At 36.2% G+C, this 13,386-nt stretch overlaps 1 protein-coding gene across 34 annotated transcripts in view; it reads left to right on the top strand.

Annotated features, from left to right (window-relative positions):
• Dtna (dystrobrevin alpha) overlaps positions 1-13,386 on the top strand; it is a 374,420-nt gene that overhangs the window by 197,418 nt on the left and 163,616 nt on the right. For 2 of the 34 annotated variants that reach the window (XM_087193447.1, XM_087193540.1), the window contains one exon: positions 8,377-8,585. The exons of the other annotated variants lie outside the window; for them this stretch is intronic. The gene's annotated coding sequence lies outside the window, so the exon portion shown is untranslated. The remainder of the gene's footprint in view (positions 1-8,376; positions 8,586-13,386) is intronic. 34 annotated transcript variants of the gene reach the window in all.

The following is a 13,386-nucleotide window of genomic DNA, read 5'->3' as shown; positions in this document are numbered from 1 at the left end:
ATGAAAGAAAATGCTACATAGATTGCCAATTCTGACATAAAATGAAAATCCTTGAAAAAAGTAGAAGAAAGCACACAACTTGAAATAGAAAATCATGCCCTTGCAGGTAGAAATCATAAAGGAATGGTGATATGAAAACTTGGTGGCACAAAAACTTATGGCTCTGGAAAATGCTACTGGCAAATCAGAAACAATTTTCACAACGTATATGAAAGAGAAAAAGTGAATATATAATGTATAATGAGGCTTCATAAATCAATAAGAAAAAGAAACTGATTATGTGGTAAATAGCTACAAATTAAGCAAACACTAGAACTGATGAAATTGTTCATAGGCCAAGTCATCATCACCACCACCATCATTGTCACATGACTGTGACCATAATGACCATGTACTGATCATTTAGGGTTAGGCATTTTTCATTTGTTATTTAATTTTTACCCCAACCTACAAAGCAAATATTGTCCTTATTTACTGATGAGACATAAGTGCAGGGCTGGATGTCATGCCAGAGTAGTACTGTATCCATGCTGAGTCTCCACTTATCTCCTCTTCTACAAAATGTAAACTATTTTATTCTTAACACTATGGGAAGCCATATGCATTTGAGGAGTCACTAAATAGTAGCAACTCAGAAAACAGACCAGAGGGAGGCCATTCTGGGTGGGCAAAAATTAATCCAGGAGCTAATGCTGCCATCCAAAACAAGAAGTGGGTGGTGGTTTTGAGCTAAGAGATTGAAAGTAGTTTTGAGAAGGAGATGTTTTTCAGTTGCTTATCTTTATAGTAAATCAGATAGACCATTAGACTTAGTTTTTTAGCCTTTCTGAAAACTGTCAATTACTGCATGCAGCATTAGAGCAAGACTATTGTGGCCAAGGAAACCTAGAATATCTTATGATATGTGAGTTTTTCTAACGAGTCTAACCTGAAGAAATCAACCTGTTGGAAGCAAGTCCATGTTCTTGAAACATGTGACACATCATGGTTTTATTTTGGGATATAATATAACTGAGGTGGGATCCTTATGAAATTATCTCCTTCATTAAAATCCTAATGTTCTTTGACTTTTACAAACAGTGATTTTTTTTTTCTCTTTCCAACATGCAATAATTTTTAAAGTACGTAGTTAGAGATCATTTAGTAAGGCCAAAGCACATTTCCCTTTATCATTGTGAATATTTGGTTTGGGTACATTATTTGAATATTTGAATATTTGAATATTTGGTTTGGGTACATTATTATCCTCCTGCCTTTGCATGTTTCTCTTTGGGTATCTTGTTCCTGTGGCAGTATACCCAGGTTAATTTATGGATTGGAAGAGAGTAGAAGCTGTTACCTCTACCATCGGAGCCCCCATTGTTTTCCAAGAAGAAGTTACTTAGGATTTCATTCCGTCTTAGAGTCATTGGAGTTGGAGAAGACTGTTAGGGAAATGTAGAAAAAGGTGGAGAAGGTGGAATGTGGTCTGGATAATAAGGAGCTGAAAGGAAGAGAAAGGCACTGTCATTTGGGTGATGTATTGGATGACAGTAGAAAACCCAAACATGAGAGCTCACAGTATGGGAGTTCTCTGGTATCAGGAAGTACAACACTTTCTAAGAGCGAGATATTGTTCCAAAAGCTTTTTGTTTAACTCTTTAAATTAGCACATGGAAAAAACTGTATGAATATGTCACTAATATTTCTTTGTCAATCCTTACATTTATCTGATGCACTGGGTACTGTTAATCACCTCTGTGTTATAGATGAAGAAATTAGAGCAAGATTAAGTAATCTCCAAAAACTACAGTTAATAAGAGAGAATGCTGTGGTTAATGAGCTCTTTCACTATATGCCATCTTGCCTATTCTTAATCCATGCAGAGAGTATTACAGTATCTGTAAAAAGGTATTTGAAAAGTCCTTGTAAAGTACCTAGCATATAGTAAACCCTTAAAAATTAGCAATTATTATGTAGTAAGATTTAGAAGACTTTCCAGAATTTGTGTCATTCAACATGACACTGCTCAGAAATAGTAACAAGGCAGCTTTAGATTTTTCTTATGTAGTTTGAATACAGCTTTGTTTAGGAGCATGCCCCTTACAAGTTGGAGAAACTCTCTTTCTACTCAAATACTATCCATCAGTTTGACTGACACAGTTGAAGTTTTCTCTTCAAAGGATGTGCTTCACTGAAATGTTCCACATATGCAACTGCGTGACTCTGACCTTCTGACAGAGAATGACTGCTGCTAATGGTACTAATGGGAGCAAATGAAATCTCCTTCCACGCTCAGGATTTGAATAATACGTCAGTTTGTTCATTACCATCTTGCTAAGAATTAAATGTTTTGACATTTTTATAATCTAAGGGAGTAAGTGAGAGCATGGCAGCCAGAGACACAAATGAGGCCAGGGGCTGTCCAATGCACAGTCACGGAAGAGTGCTTGGGGAACTGAGAGTCCAGGTCAAGAGTGCGGTTCCAGGCAGAACACACCCAGAGTGGTTGGGTATCCTGATCTGTTTTTCCTAGAATGTGGGTGTGTTGGGGCAGGTGGGTTGTCATCCTCTGCACTGAAAGAATTTTATGGAAAACTAGTTGGCTTAAACTCTAATTGAACTAAGAATGCCAACAGATGCAGAATTAAAGACACTGAAATATTACAGTTTCAGTACATTACAAAGCAATCACGAACAATGCCTCTGTTGTACTAGGATTCCCGGGGAGGACAATTCTGCTGTGGGCCCAGCATGATGACTAAGCCACAAGGGAGGCAGAGGAGGTTCCGGGATCCCATGGCTCAGAATGGCAGAAATGTACTGTTGCTAGGAGAGTGCAGGAGATGCAGGTAAAAGAAGGCAAGTGAAACATGGAGTCTGAGCGATCAGCAGTTGCTTGGCCATCCGCATCTGTAACTCCTATGACACCTTTGTCTTTATCTGTAACTTAAGAATTCAAAGGGTTTTAGCTGGTGAGGTCATTGGCCAAGTGTGCAGGCTGACACCACCAATAAGCAAACAAGGAAGAGACCGTGGAGAGTAGAGATCAGCTGACCTCTCACCACTCTGCTTCTAGAGAAGGGTGCTGCTAGGGCTGGGGGCTATCTCTAAAAGGGTCCTCTTCCGGTCACTCCATCTCAGATGGCTGTTTCTCTGTGAGCTTTATTGTCCCTGGTTTCTTTCAACTGTTAAGGAATGTGTTCAAAATGTCAGTGACACGGGATCTCTGAAGTTACCTGCAAATATTTTGTGTAGTTTATTATCTGACAGGTAGTAAACTTTATTAACAATATGCAGTAACATTTGTATGGTGATTTACTACTTCCAAAGAGTTTTGGTTACTTATAGTTGAATCTTCTACAATTGTGGAAGGTAGATGATACCATCGTTTCCCTTTCTTCATTAGTACATGTTTGCAGTACATAATGTTTACATTTCTGCGGAGTTGGTACATGTACATAACACATTCTAATTCCTATTTTAATACCCTTTCCCTTCCCTCCCTTCCCCCACACTCTGTCTCTTTATCCTCTTCCATTCTGAGAAAAATCTCTCTCCCTACTTCTCAGTATCTATCTTTTATTTTGCTCTTTATTTATAATTTAGGTTTCTCATAAAAGAGAAAGCATGCAATATTTATGCTTGTGTGTCCGATTTATTTCACTTAACATATGGTTTCCAGGCACATCTATTTTCCTACAAATGACTCAAATTTATCTTTCTTTATGGCAGAGTAGTACTCCATTGTGTGTAAATATCACATTTTCTTTATCTGTTGATGGATGATAGGCTGCTTCTAAAATTTAAATGAATTGTTGTGCTATGAACATGAGTGTGCATATATCAATATGATACAGTGTTTTGGAAAGCAAGCTTGGTGACTTCCTTCAAGGCACTGGGTTAACTAGTAAAGCACTATTCATTTCCTGATTTATTAATTCATGCTTAATACCCTCTCATCCTTAAATTCAAGTTTCCTTAATGATAGCTGTTTATCTTTAGAAAATCACTATTCCAAATAAATCTTTCTTGCGTTTAATCAGAGTTTTATTCAGATTTAATCCTTTTTTAAAAATATTTTCAAGGTAGTTTAGGAACAATGTAGGCATTTAATAAGTGCTAACTGCCTGGTTATTGCCTCTTTGTATTCCTCATAAGTAATCAGTCTGATTCTTAAACATCTAATGAAAGGGTTTTTTTGATTTTGGAGAAGGAAAATCAGTAATTACAATTTCTAATATGGAAAAGCAACCTGAGAAGAACATGCAGTTTTAAGTTGAAATAATAATCTAACCTGTAAAATCTAACTGAGTAGACTTAACTCAATGGACAAAACGAGAAAACGATAAAGCAGACATTTTATACTTATAAAAAACCAACAAATGGAAATTGTTATGAGTCCCCAACTACCCTCCCTCTCATATCCCTGTAACAATCAAAAAAATATATTATTTTACCCTGCCTATGAGATTTCCTGCCATCTCCCTAGATGTGTGCTTTTTCTTTGTATCACACACCATCTATATTCTTTACAACCTCCCTTACCCAACACTGCCTTTGAGATTAGCTATCTTTTTTGTCTTCCAGTGATATCAAAAATGCTCTTATCCCTGGTAAACTCTCAGTGAGAACCAGCAATTAAAATCTGGACAGAAGGAAGGAAGCCAAGGCATATGAGTGTCAGCAACAGGTTTTTCCAATTTGACTAAACCGAAGTTATTTACTTCCAATAATATTGCTGAGCTTTCTTTTGCTTACACTTTTCTTTAGAATGTAAAAAAGAAGAGGTTTCAACACCTACTTTTCTTTTGGTACTTAAAATTAGATTAAAATAATCCTTTGGGTTTAAATACTCTTTCTAGTAGTAATGCTAAGATCTGGGATTCTTTTGACAAGGGCAAAGCAAGGAAAGAATACTAACATGAAGAGGAATTTGTCCTACTAGCTATTAAATATTTTATAAAGCTATAATTATAATTAAGTTGAAGTATAATTAAAGAAGGTATTAATATAAATAAAACCCTATAGTATAAACAAATACTATAATACCTGTTAATATATACTGGAGAAAGTTGTGCCCATAAATAAGGAAGATATTATTATTATGTAGTAAATGGAATTGGGAAGGAAACATAAAATCTCATTCATACTATAAAATAAATTTCAGCTAGATCAAATATTGATCAAAATCAAGCTATAAGAATTAACAAGATTTAGAGAACTTTTAAAATAGTTTTATTGTGATATAATTGACAATAAACTATACTCTTTAAAGTGAAAAATTTATTTGATGTGACATGCATACCATAAACCATCTCTAGAATCAAGATAGTGAATGCATCCATCATCTTCAAAAGTTTCCTCAAAGCCTCTTGGTAACACTTTCTACCCACTCCTCCCCACTCTAGGCAACTCTAGATCTGCTTTTAGATTAGTTTACATTTTCTAGAATTTATATAAATGAAACCATACAGTATATGCTTCACATACTTACTGTGCTATGTTTTATCTGATTTTTCATGTGTTTTATCTGATTTCCTTCAATTGGTATAATTATTTTGTGATTAATTCACATTGCTGCATATATCAATAATATGATTGTTTTTATTATTTTAATTATTTATTGTTTATCCATTCACCTGCTGATGAATATTAGAGAAGTTTCCAGTTTTTGACTATTATAAATAAAGCCACAGTGAGCACTCATGTGAAAATCTTTCAGTGAATACGTATTTTTTTTTCTTTTGAGCAAATGCCTAGAAGAATTTTAAATGATCTGTGAAAAGAAAGGGACTTTATGTGATAAAAATAAAGAGTCACCATGGGAAAAAAAGTTACATTTGGTGACATTATCATTTTAATTTTTGTATGTCAAAAGACAAATTATATAATAACATCACATTAAATATTAGTCAAAGAAAATGTATAACTAATAGGTAAGAATGACAAGAATTTTCTATGGAAAGGCATTGAAAAGTGATGTATCAGGTAACCCTCATGACAGTAGTAAAACATGGAGGACACTGTCTCACCCAGTCCAAAGTGGCCTGGCACTACAGGCTTTGTACATAACCACTTTTCTCCACGGCCTCCACATGTGGAAAATAGGTAAATAATATATATAGTTGCTGTGCTTGTCAAGAAAGGGTTAATATCCTAATAAAGAAAAATACATGTGAAATGTAATAGAAATGATTGGTAAAATGTGCATGTCTGATATTCATATGTGAAATGATAGGCCAACAACCTTAATATATAAAGAATTTGTGAAAAAAAATATATAGGAAAATAGTAAGGTACTAATAAAGTGGGAGAGGGACATAAATAGGTAGTTCACAACCAAGAGAAAGTAAACCATATGAAAAATATTAAGCTTCACTTCACATTAAAGAAATTCAAAATAAAACCGTGTTGTGACACCTATCAAACTAGTGAATATTTTTAGATATGCTGTTGTTGGTTGTTTTGCTTTGATAGTGGTAATATATAATGATAGTGAGGTTAGAAGTCATTCTCTTACTTTATTGATGGGAGTAGAAATTAATGCAATAATTCTAGAAAACAGTTTGACATATCAGTATGAATGCACAATTTGAAAATAATTACACCATTGATAAAAAAAATTATTCTTAGAATCATCTATGGAAATAATCTAAAATGGGTACAAAGACATATACAGAGTATCTTTTTGATAGCATTACTTATAGCAGTGAAAAGTAGAAACACTCAAATGTTTTATAATGGGAAAATAAATGACTAAAATCATTTGATAGCTAAGAAATCCTGTACAGCTATTAAAAGGGTGCTTACTAATAATTATCATAAGCTCTTGGTAGATTGAGAATTACTACAAATTTGTAAGAGTTTTGTAAGTTTTGGTTAGAGGGGCCCACTACTGTGGATCAAACCCAGGGGTACTCTGCCAGTTAGCTACAACCTCACATCTTCAGCCCTTTTTCTTTTTTTTATTTTCAGACAGGGTCTTCCTAGGTTGCCCAAGCTGGACTTCAACTTATAGTCCTCCTGCCTCAGCATCCTAAATAGCTGGGATAAGAGGAATACATCACCACACCCAGCTTAATATGTTGATTGAGTTCAAATTTCTATAACCATTGACCTAGTAATTCTACTTTTAGAAACATTTAAAGTGTAAATGTTTCTGTGAAAATTTTTTTTTCCTTTTGTTCTTTTGGTTCTGGGCATGGAACTCAGGACCTTGAGCTTGCCAGACTCAAATCCCTGGCCCTGTGCCAAATTTTATAAACAAGGATATTGATCATAGTATTATGTAATCCATAAAAAATTTTAAACCATCTAAATTTCAAAAATGGAGAACTGGTGTATTAATCACTTTCCTATCACTTGAACAAAATACCTGACAGCCGCAACTTAAAGGAGGAAAGGTTTATTTGGCTCACAGTTACAGTGGGTTCAGTTCATGGTTGGCTGGCTCCCTAGCAGAAAGGTCATGGAGGGAAGGACATGATGGAGAAAAGTTGTCAACTCTATGGCAGCCAGGAAGCAGAGAGAGAAGGGAGAGGCCAGGGACAAAAATAGACTCTTCTTACTCTCCTAGTGACCAATGTTCTACCAGGCTCCACCTCCTAACAGCACATTCGGCTATGAACTCATCCACTGATTAGTATATCACCCCTGTGACCCAATCACCCTCCAAAAGCCCCACCTCTGAACGTATAAGACTTTAAAGGAGACATTCGAGAGCCAAATTATAACAGGTTAAATAAATTATAGTGCATTCATAGGATGAAAACCATTTGAAGACTCATAAAAATATTTACTGAGCAAGAATATGTTTTTTCTAAAATTCTATCTGTCGTGTAGTCCTGATACTTGGAAACAGGAGAGCAAAAAAGGATAAAGAGAAGGAAATTCAGCAAGATGTTAGTAATGATTATCTATCTATGGGCAATTAATTATGGGATTAATTTTTTCTCATTACTTTTCTGTGTTTTCTAAATTTTCTTCAGTGGATATGTATTACTTTTGCAAGGCAGAAATGTGAATTATGTTAAAAAGTCAGATTTTAAAATTGAATATTCAGTGTGAATCCAGCTATGGATAGAAAAGAGGCAAGAATACTGTTAACCAAAAAAGTAATAGTGTGGCTTTTATCTCCTTTTATACAATTTTTGGAATTTTTCTGAGTAGTAAAGAATCAGGGCAAATGATTCTCATTAACTTGTGAAAAGTAATACAAGAGAACACAAGAAAGTTATGCTCAGCTCTTCCGGCTACAGATTCAAGAGATACCTCTCCAACCAGTTTGAAAGGAGGAATTGGCTCACGTAAAGCACAGGAACCAATTACAAGAGGCTTCAGCCTTGTTTAGATCCAGAGGCCCCAACAACTTCATCTGAGTTCTATTTTTCCCAGTTTCTAGGCTCCGCTTCTTTCTGCTCAGCTTTGTTCCCAGTGACTCCTACTCAAGCAGCATCATCAGTTCCTGGGGCTTCTCTAGCTCCGGGACAGGAGCAGTCCAAGCAGCAGGCAGGACGGCTGCCATGAGACCCCAGATCACACACTACCAGCTCCACTCTCTCCTGGTGGGTTCTTCTTAGTAACTCAAGCAAGACCCCAAACAAGTAAGTCACAAAGGTTGGCTCTGGTTGTGTCATCACAGCCAGAGGAACAGGGCAAGCTCAGTGGTTCACCTCTTTGTCTGAAGGGAAACGAAGTCTGCCTATGGCTTTTGTTTTTGTTTTGTATTTTGTTTTTGTTTTTTGAGACAAGGTTTCACTATGTAGTTTAGCCTGGCCTGGAACTCACTATGTAGCCCAGGCTGATCTCAAACTTGCAGCAATCCTCCTGCCTCAGCCTCCCGAGTGCTGAGATTATAGACGTGTGCTGCTACATGTGGCCCTTCTTTTTCAGTTTTTTATTAACAGTATATGTTTGCAATACATAATAAATATATTCATCTTGCTCATATCTTGATCATTCTACTCCCCTTTTCCTCCTCCCCCCAGGTCCCCTTTCTACCTCCACAGAGTCTGCCTCCCGGTTTTGTATCATCTTTTATTTTGCTCTCTAAATTATTTATATTTCAGGCCTCTCATATTAGAGAAATCAAGTATTATGTAACCTCTGTATCTGATTTATATGAAATAAGATATATCTCACTCTATGGCCAAACTTCCCCTCAAATATGTTTGTTTTTCTTAAGCTTCTGTGGCTGTCTTCAGCTTTAATCAAGGGGCTGAGAGACATTCTGTTTCTGTGACTGAGAAATGGCAGGAGGACAACTAAACCTTGCAATGCCTTCTGAATTACACACCTAAATGACATGGCTCCTGTCTCTTTTGAAAACACTGCATTGAGAAAAGCTAGCAAAGCGAGTATCTTTAGTGCATGCCTTAGGTAAAATGTTGGATATTTTCCATACATTAAAATCAAGTGTAGGATTCAAATATTATTAAAAGAATTTGACACTCACATTTTTTAACTTTTTGAAGCATGTTGGGCACATTCCATGTTGAATACTCAAAGAGTATTTTCAAGAGAATACCAGGCACTTGCAAAGACATAAAAGTAAACACAGTCTAAATTAGGACACAAAGAAAAGACAGGATTGGAAAAGCAAGGTAGACATAAATGGCAACCCAGAAATAATAGTCTTTATAGGTCTGGCAGTTCTCCAACCAAAGCAGACAATCAATCTAAAAGAAACCTCAGGTTATTTATACCTGCTGAGGATTTGCTCTACCTAGTGATTAAACCTCCAGGACACACTCCATAAGTTTAGTAGAGCTTTAAGACTTCAGCCCTTGTGTTTCCTTAACTTTTTTGTTTCCTGTTCTTGGCTCTGCATGAGAAAACTCATCTCTCCACAGTTCTAAGGAATAATTCCAAAAATAAATGTAGGTATTTGCTTTGACCAGGACATTATGTACCCAGTTTTCTTTCCAGAGCCTATGAGATAAACAAGTTGAAGCCTGTCCACAGCGTACCAAATGCAAGCTCTGCACTTGCTCCCTGCTGCACTTAATAGATAATACCCATGGGGGAACTGCTACATGAGTAATTTGTAGTCAAAAGAACTGACAAAGCCTTGGTACTTATTTAGCACAGTGTTTTTAATTCTCCATTAAAAAGGAGTAAAATTCCTTGCATTAGGTAATGTTTGTTAAAGTACTCTGAACTCTAAGCATTAAAATAGAATGACTGCTGGTGGCTCTGATGTAAAAATGATCAGCTTGTACGCTGGTCAGTCAAGAACAAATTCCTTCCAGAGCCAGAAAAGATGAGAAGTCCTGCCTTATGGCTCTTTGTACCCTTTTGCAAAAAAAAAACAGTGGAAGCAAGGCAAAATAGGAAGAATACAGAACTTGGAGAAAGGAGATTCAACGATAATTTCCATGCAATAACTGGCTCTGAGACTTCTCTGAATCAATGTGTCTTAAGATGGACAACCCAGTCATGCACTGGGATCTCCTGTCTCCTTGAGGATTCACATATGATTGGTTTGAACCAATTCAAGTCCTTCCCGCAATCTTTGAGAGTTCTCAGGATCACTGCCCCTTAACCTCTGGCCCTCATATCTATTTATCTGTATCTATGTCTGTATAGATAGATTGATACAGATATATTGTGTTCTCTTTTTCCCCTTTATCAGATTGCAAGAGAACTCTACATCCTTGCCAATGTCCACCAAAGGATCCACTCACTTTCTTGGGTCCACTATTATCACTGAAGGTGTGGGGTTGGCAAGGCACGGGGAGACTGGAGAGGCACCCAGCATTTATCTCTCCAGCAAACACTTATCTTTGCCAGTTTCACTCACATTATACCTCTAGTTTGTTTCTCGGCGATCAAATATTTTTCATCTTATTCTGCAAATAATTTTTGCTCTCTGCTGTTCTTGTTCCCAACTTTCATACTGAAATGCATTGAAATTCTAGCAGAACAAAGTCTTCTAAAGACTCCATGGAAGATAGTCGAGGTCATAATCAGAAGAAAGGAAGCTTTCCATTATCTTTTTAAAATGGTAATAAAAATACTTACCTTGCTATTTTCCAAGATCTGTGTGAGTTTTAGATATAAAGGATGCGAAATACTTTGTATAATGTACAGATACATAGTGCATAATTGATGCTGCTACTGATGATTATTCTGTTTTGAATAGCCAGTGTTTGCAGAAACAGTACTTCATTGAGCATCATTTCTCATATTATAATGAATTATTTTTGTAATCATGGTTTAATGTCTGTCTCCCCAACTAAAACTGCTAAGTTCCCTGAAGGCAGAGACTATTTCTGTCTTGTTTACCACTGTGTGTCGCCAATGCCTCATATTGTATCTGGCCCACATATTTAACTCTTTAGTATGTTAATGAATGGATGCACCGAAAAAAGGGCAGATTTAGTGCTGGAGGATTGGATTTTTCTCCTTCTTTAGAGTTACAACTCCATCCAGAGATATGAAAGGATAGATGAGAGATGGTGAAGACCCTTCTGATGTTCTTGGAATGCTGTCAGTTCTCTTAAGAGCTTGGAGAAGATTACCTGAGCCTTTCTTTATTTGCTCAACATTTCTACTATTTTCTGCTCTTGCCACCAGATTCATCTCTGATTTCTCTGTGTTTGGATTGGGAATGTCCCTGAGAGAATAGAGTGTTTGTTTGCCACCCTCTGTATTGTCTCATTGATATAAACCATAAAATTAGATTTTCAGAATATTGCAAGAAAACATTTTATCCATAATTTGTTTGAATGGTCAAGATTTTCTTTCATAATATTTTTCTTTAGCAGGTATTTTATCTATCTTCTTGGGTGGTCTGATAATCCAACTTTAATGTTAAAGCATTTCCTGAATAGGAAAGGGGGTTCTGTGCTGTAATGAAGCTTGTAAACCAACTTTAGGGGTATAACTCATTCCTGTACTGCAGAGTCACCTACACATACCGAGACAGCACAGGCTAAGACAAGGACACTGGATTTGCAGCCACCCTCCTCAGTGATCCTCCTTTTCTCATCTAAAATGAGAGTTCTGTGCTGGGGAAGTGGATTTCAAATAGTAGCAGGGGACAAGAGCAAGGTGGACTGGCTTCTGCCCTCTTTGTGCCACCAGACCAACTCCCGCTTGGCTCAGGTGGAGGAATTCATTTAAATTAATGTCTCCATGGCAAATATAAAAATTAGAAAGCTGGCAGAAAGACTTTTCTATCACACCAAGCAAATGAAATTAAACCACCCACCAAATATTTCCTGAGCCTAAAGGACTATGTTAATAAGAATACCAGGTAAAATACAGGATGGCCAGTTAAATTTTAATTTCAGATAAACAATGAACAATTTTAGTGTGATATATATATATATATATATATATATATATATATATATATAGTAGGGGTGTGTGTGTGTGTGTGTTTGTGTCCTACTCAATGTTTGGGTCATACTTGCATTAGAAAGCATATTTTTATTTGCTAAGACTAACAACTTTGTATACTAGACACTTCAGGAGTGGAAGGTAGACATCATACACCGAGAAGATCCCAAAGACTTTATAAAATTGACTTTTTCTACAAATTTTCTTTTATTATTGTTATTACCAATTAGTATGGCTCTTAGAAATTCATTGCATTACTTCATTGCTATGTCTTACGTCACAACACACTTACTCCACAGCCCAGCCAGAAATGCAGCTCTCCCTGGAACTAACTTTTAATGTTAGGTCCTAACTTTGAAGTGGGACATTGTGTCATGGACCACTGCAACAAGAATGCACAAAAAGCTAGCCGTATTCTCATCTTCAGCTCCTTCTTTTATTTTCTCATGCAAGATCCCACCTCATCCCACCCCTAAAGATACTATTTGCTATGGTTTACTACCTTTTAAGTTTATTTCTCATTTAAAAGTTGAAGAGAATTGGAAGGTCATACTCAGTATGTTAGAAGTTAACTTTACAGCAAATACACCTAGTGCCATGGAGCTGGAAATTCTAGTTCAAGGTCCTGCATGTGGAAAGCTCTCATAGACACTAATGACTGAAAACTCTATTTTGTAACTTCATCTTTTAATTGATTAACCCTGTGAATGTTATAATTACAAGAGAACAATATCACATTAAACTCTGAGATGCTACTTTCCATAATGAATATTCACACACTGTGTACACATATGGACTGGTGCTACTCTTCACCTATTTCCATTGGTTGACGCTTTCATTTCTAAAACCTATGGCAGAATCCTTTTGAGTAAATTAAAGATAAACCATACTTAATATGAATACATTCACTCAGGAAAACATTTTAGAATATTGCTTTCCCATTGATACTATAGTAAGCAATTGTTACCAAATAGGGAATTAAATAGTTTTTCATAACCATTCTTAAAATGGAGTCACAGATAAAAAGGAAAACATGAACAACTAATTATATAGACAGAA

Source organism: Heterocephalus glaber, unplaced genomic scaffold (genome assembly GCF_053883595.1).
Source record: "Heterocephalus glaber isolate CG9 unplaced genomic scaffold, H.glaber_assembly_v1.0 deba00000331, whole genome shotgun sequence".
NCBI classification, from domain to species: domain Eukaryota; kingdom Metazoa; phylum Chordata; class Mammalia; order Rodentia; family Bathyergidae; genus Heterocephalus; species Heterocephalus glaber.
Note: the sequence above shows the minus strand (reverse complement) of the source record. Positions and strands in the feature narration are given on the sequence as shown.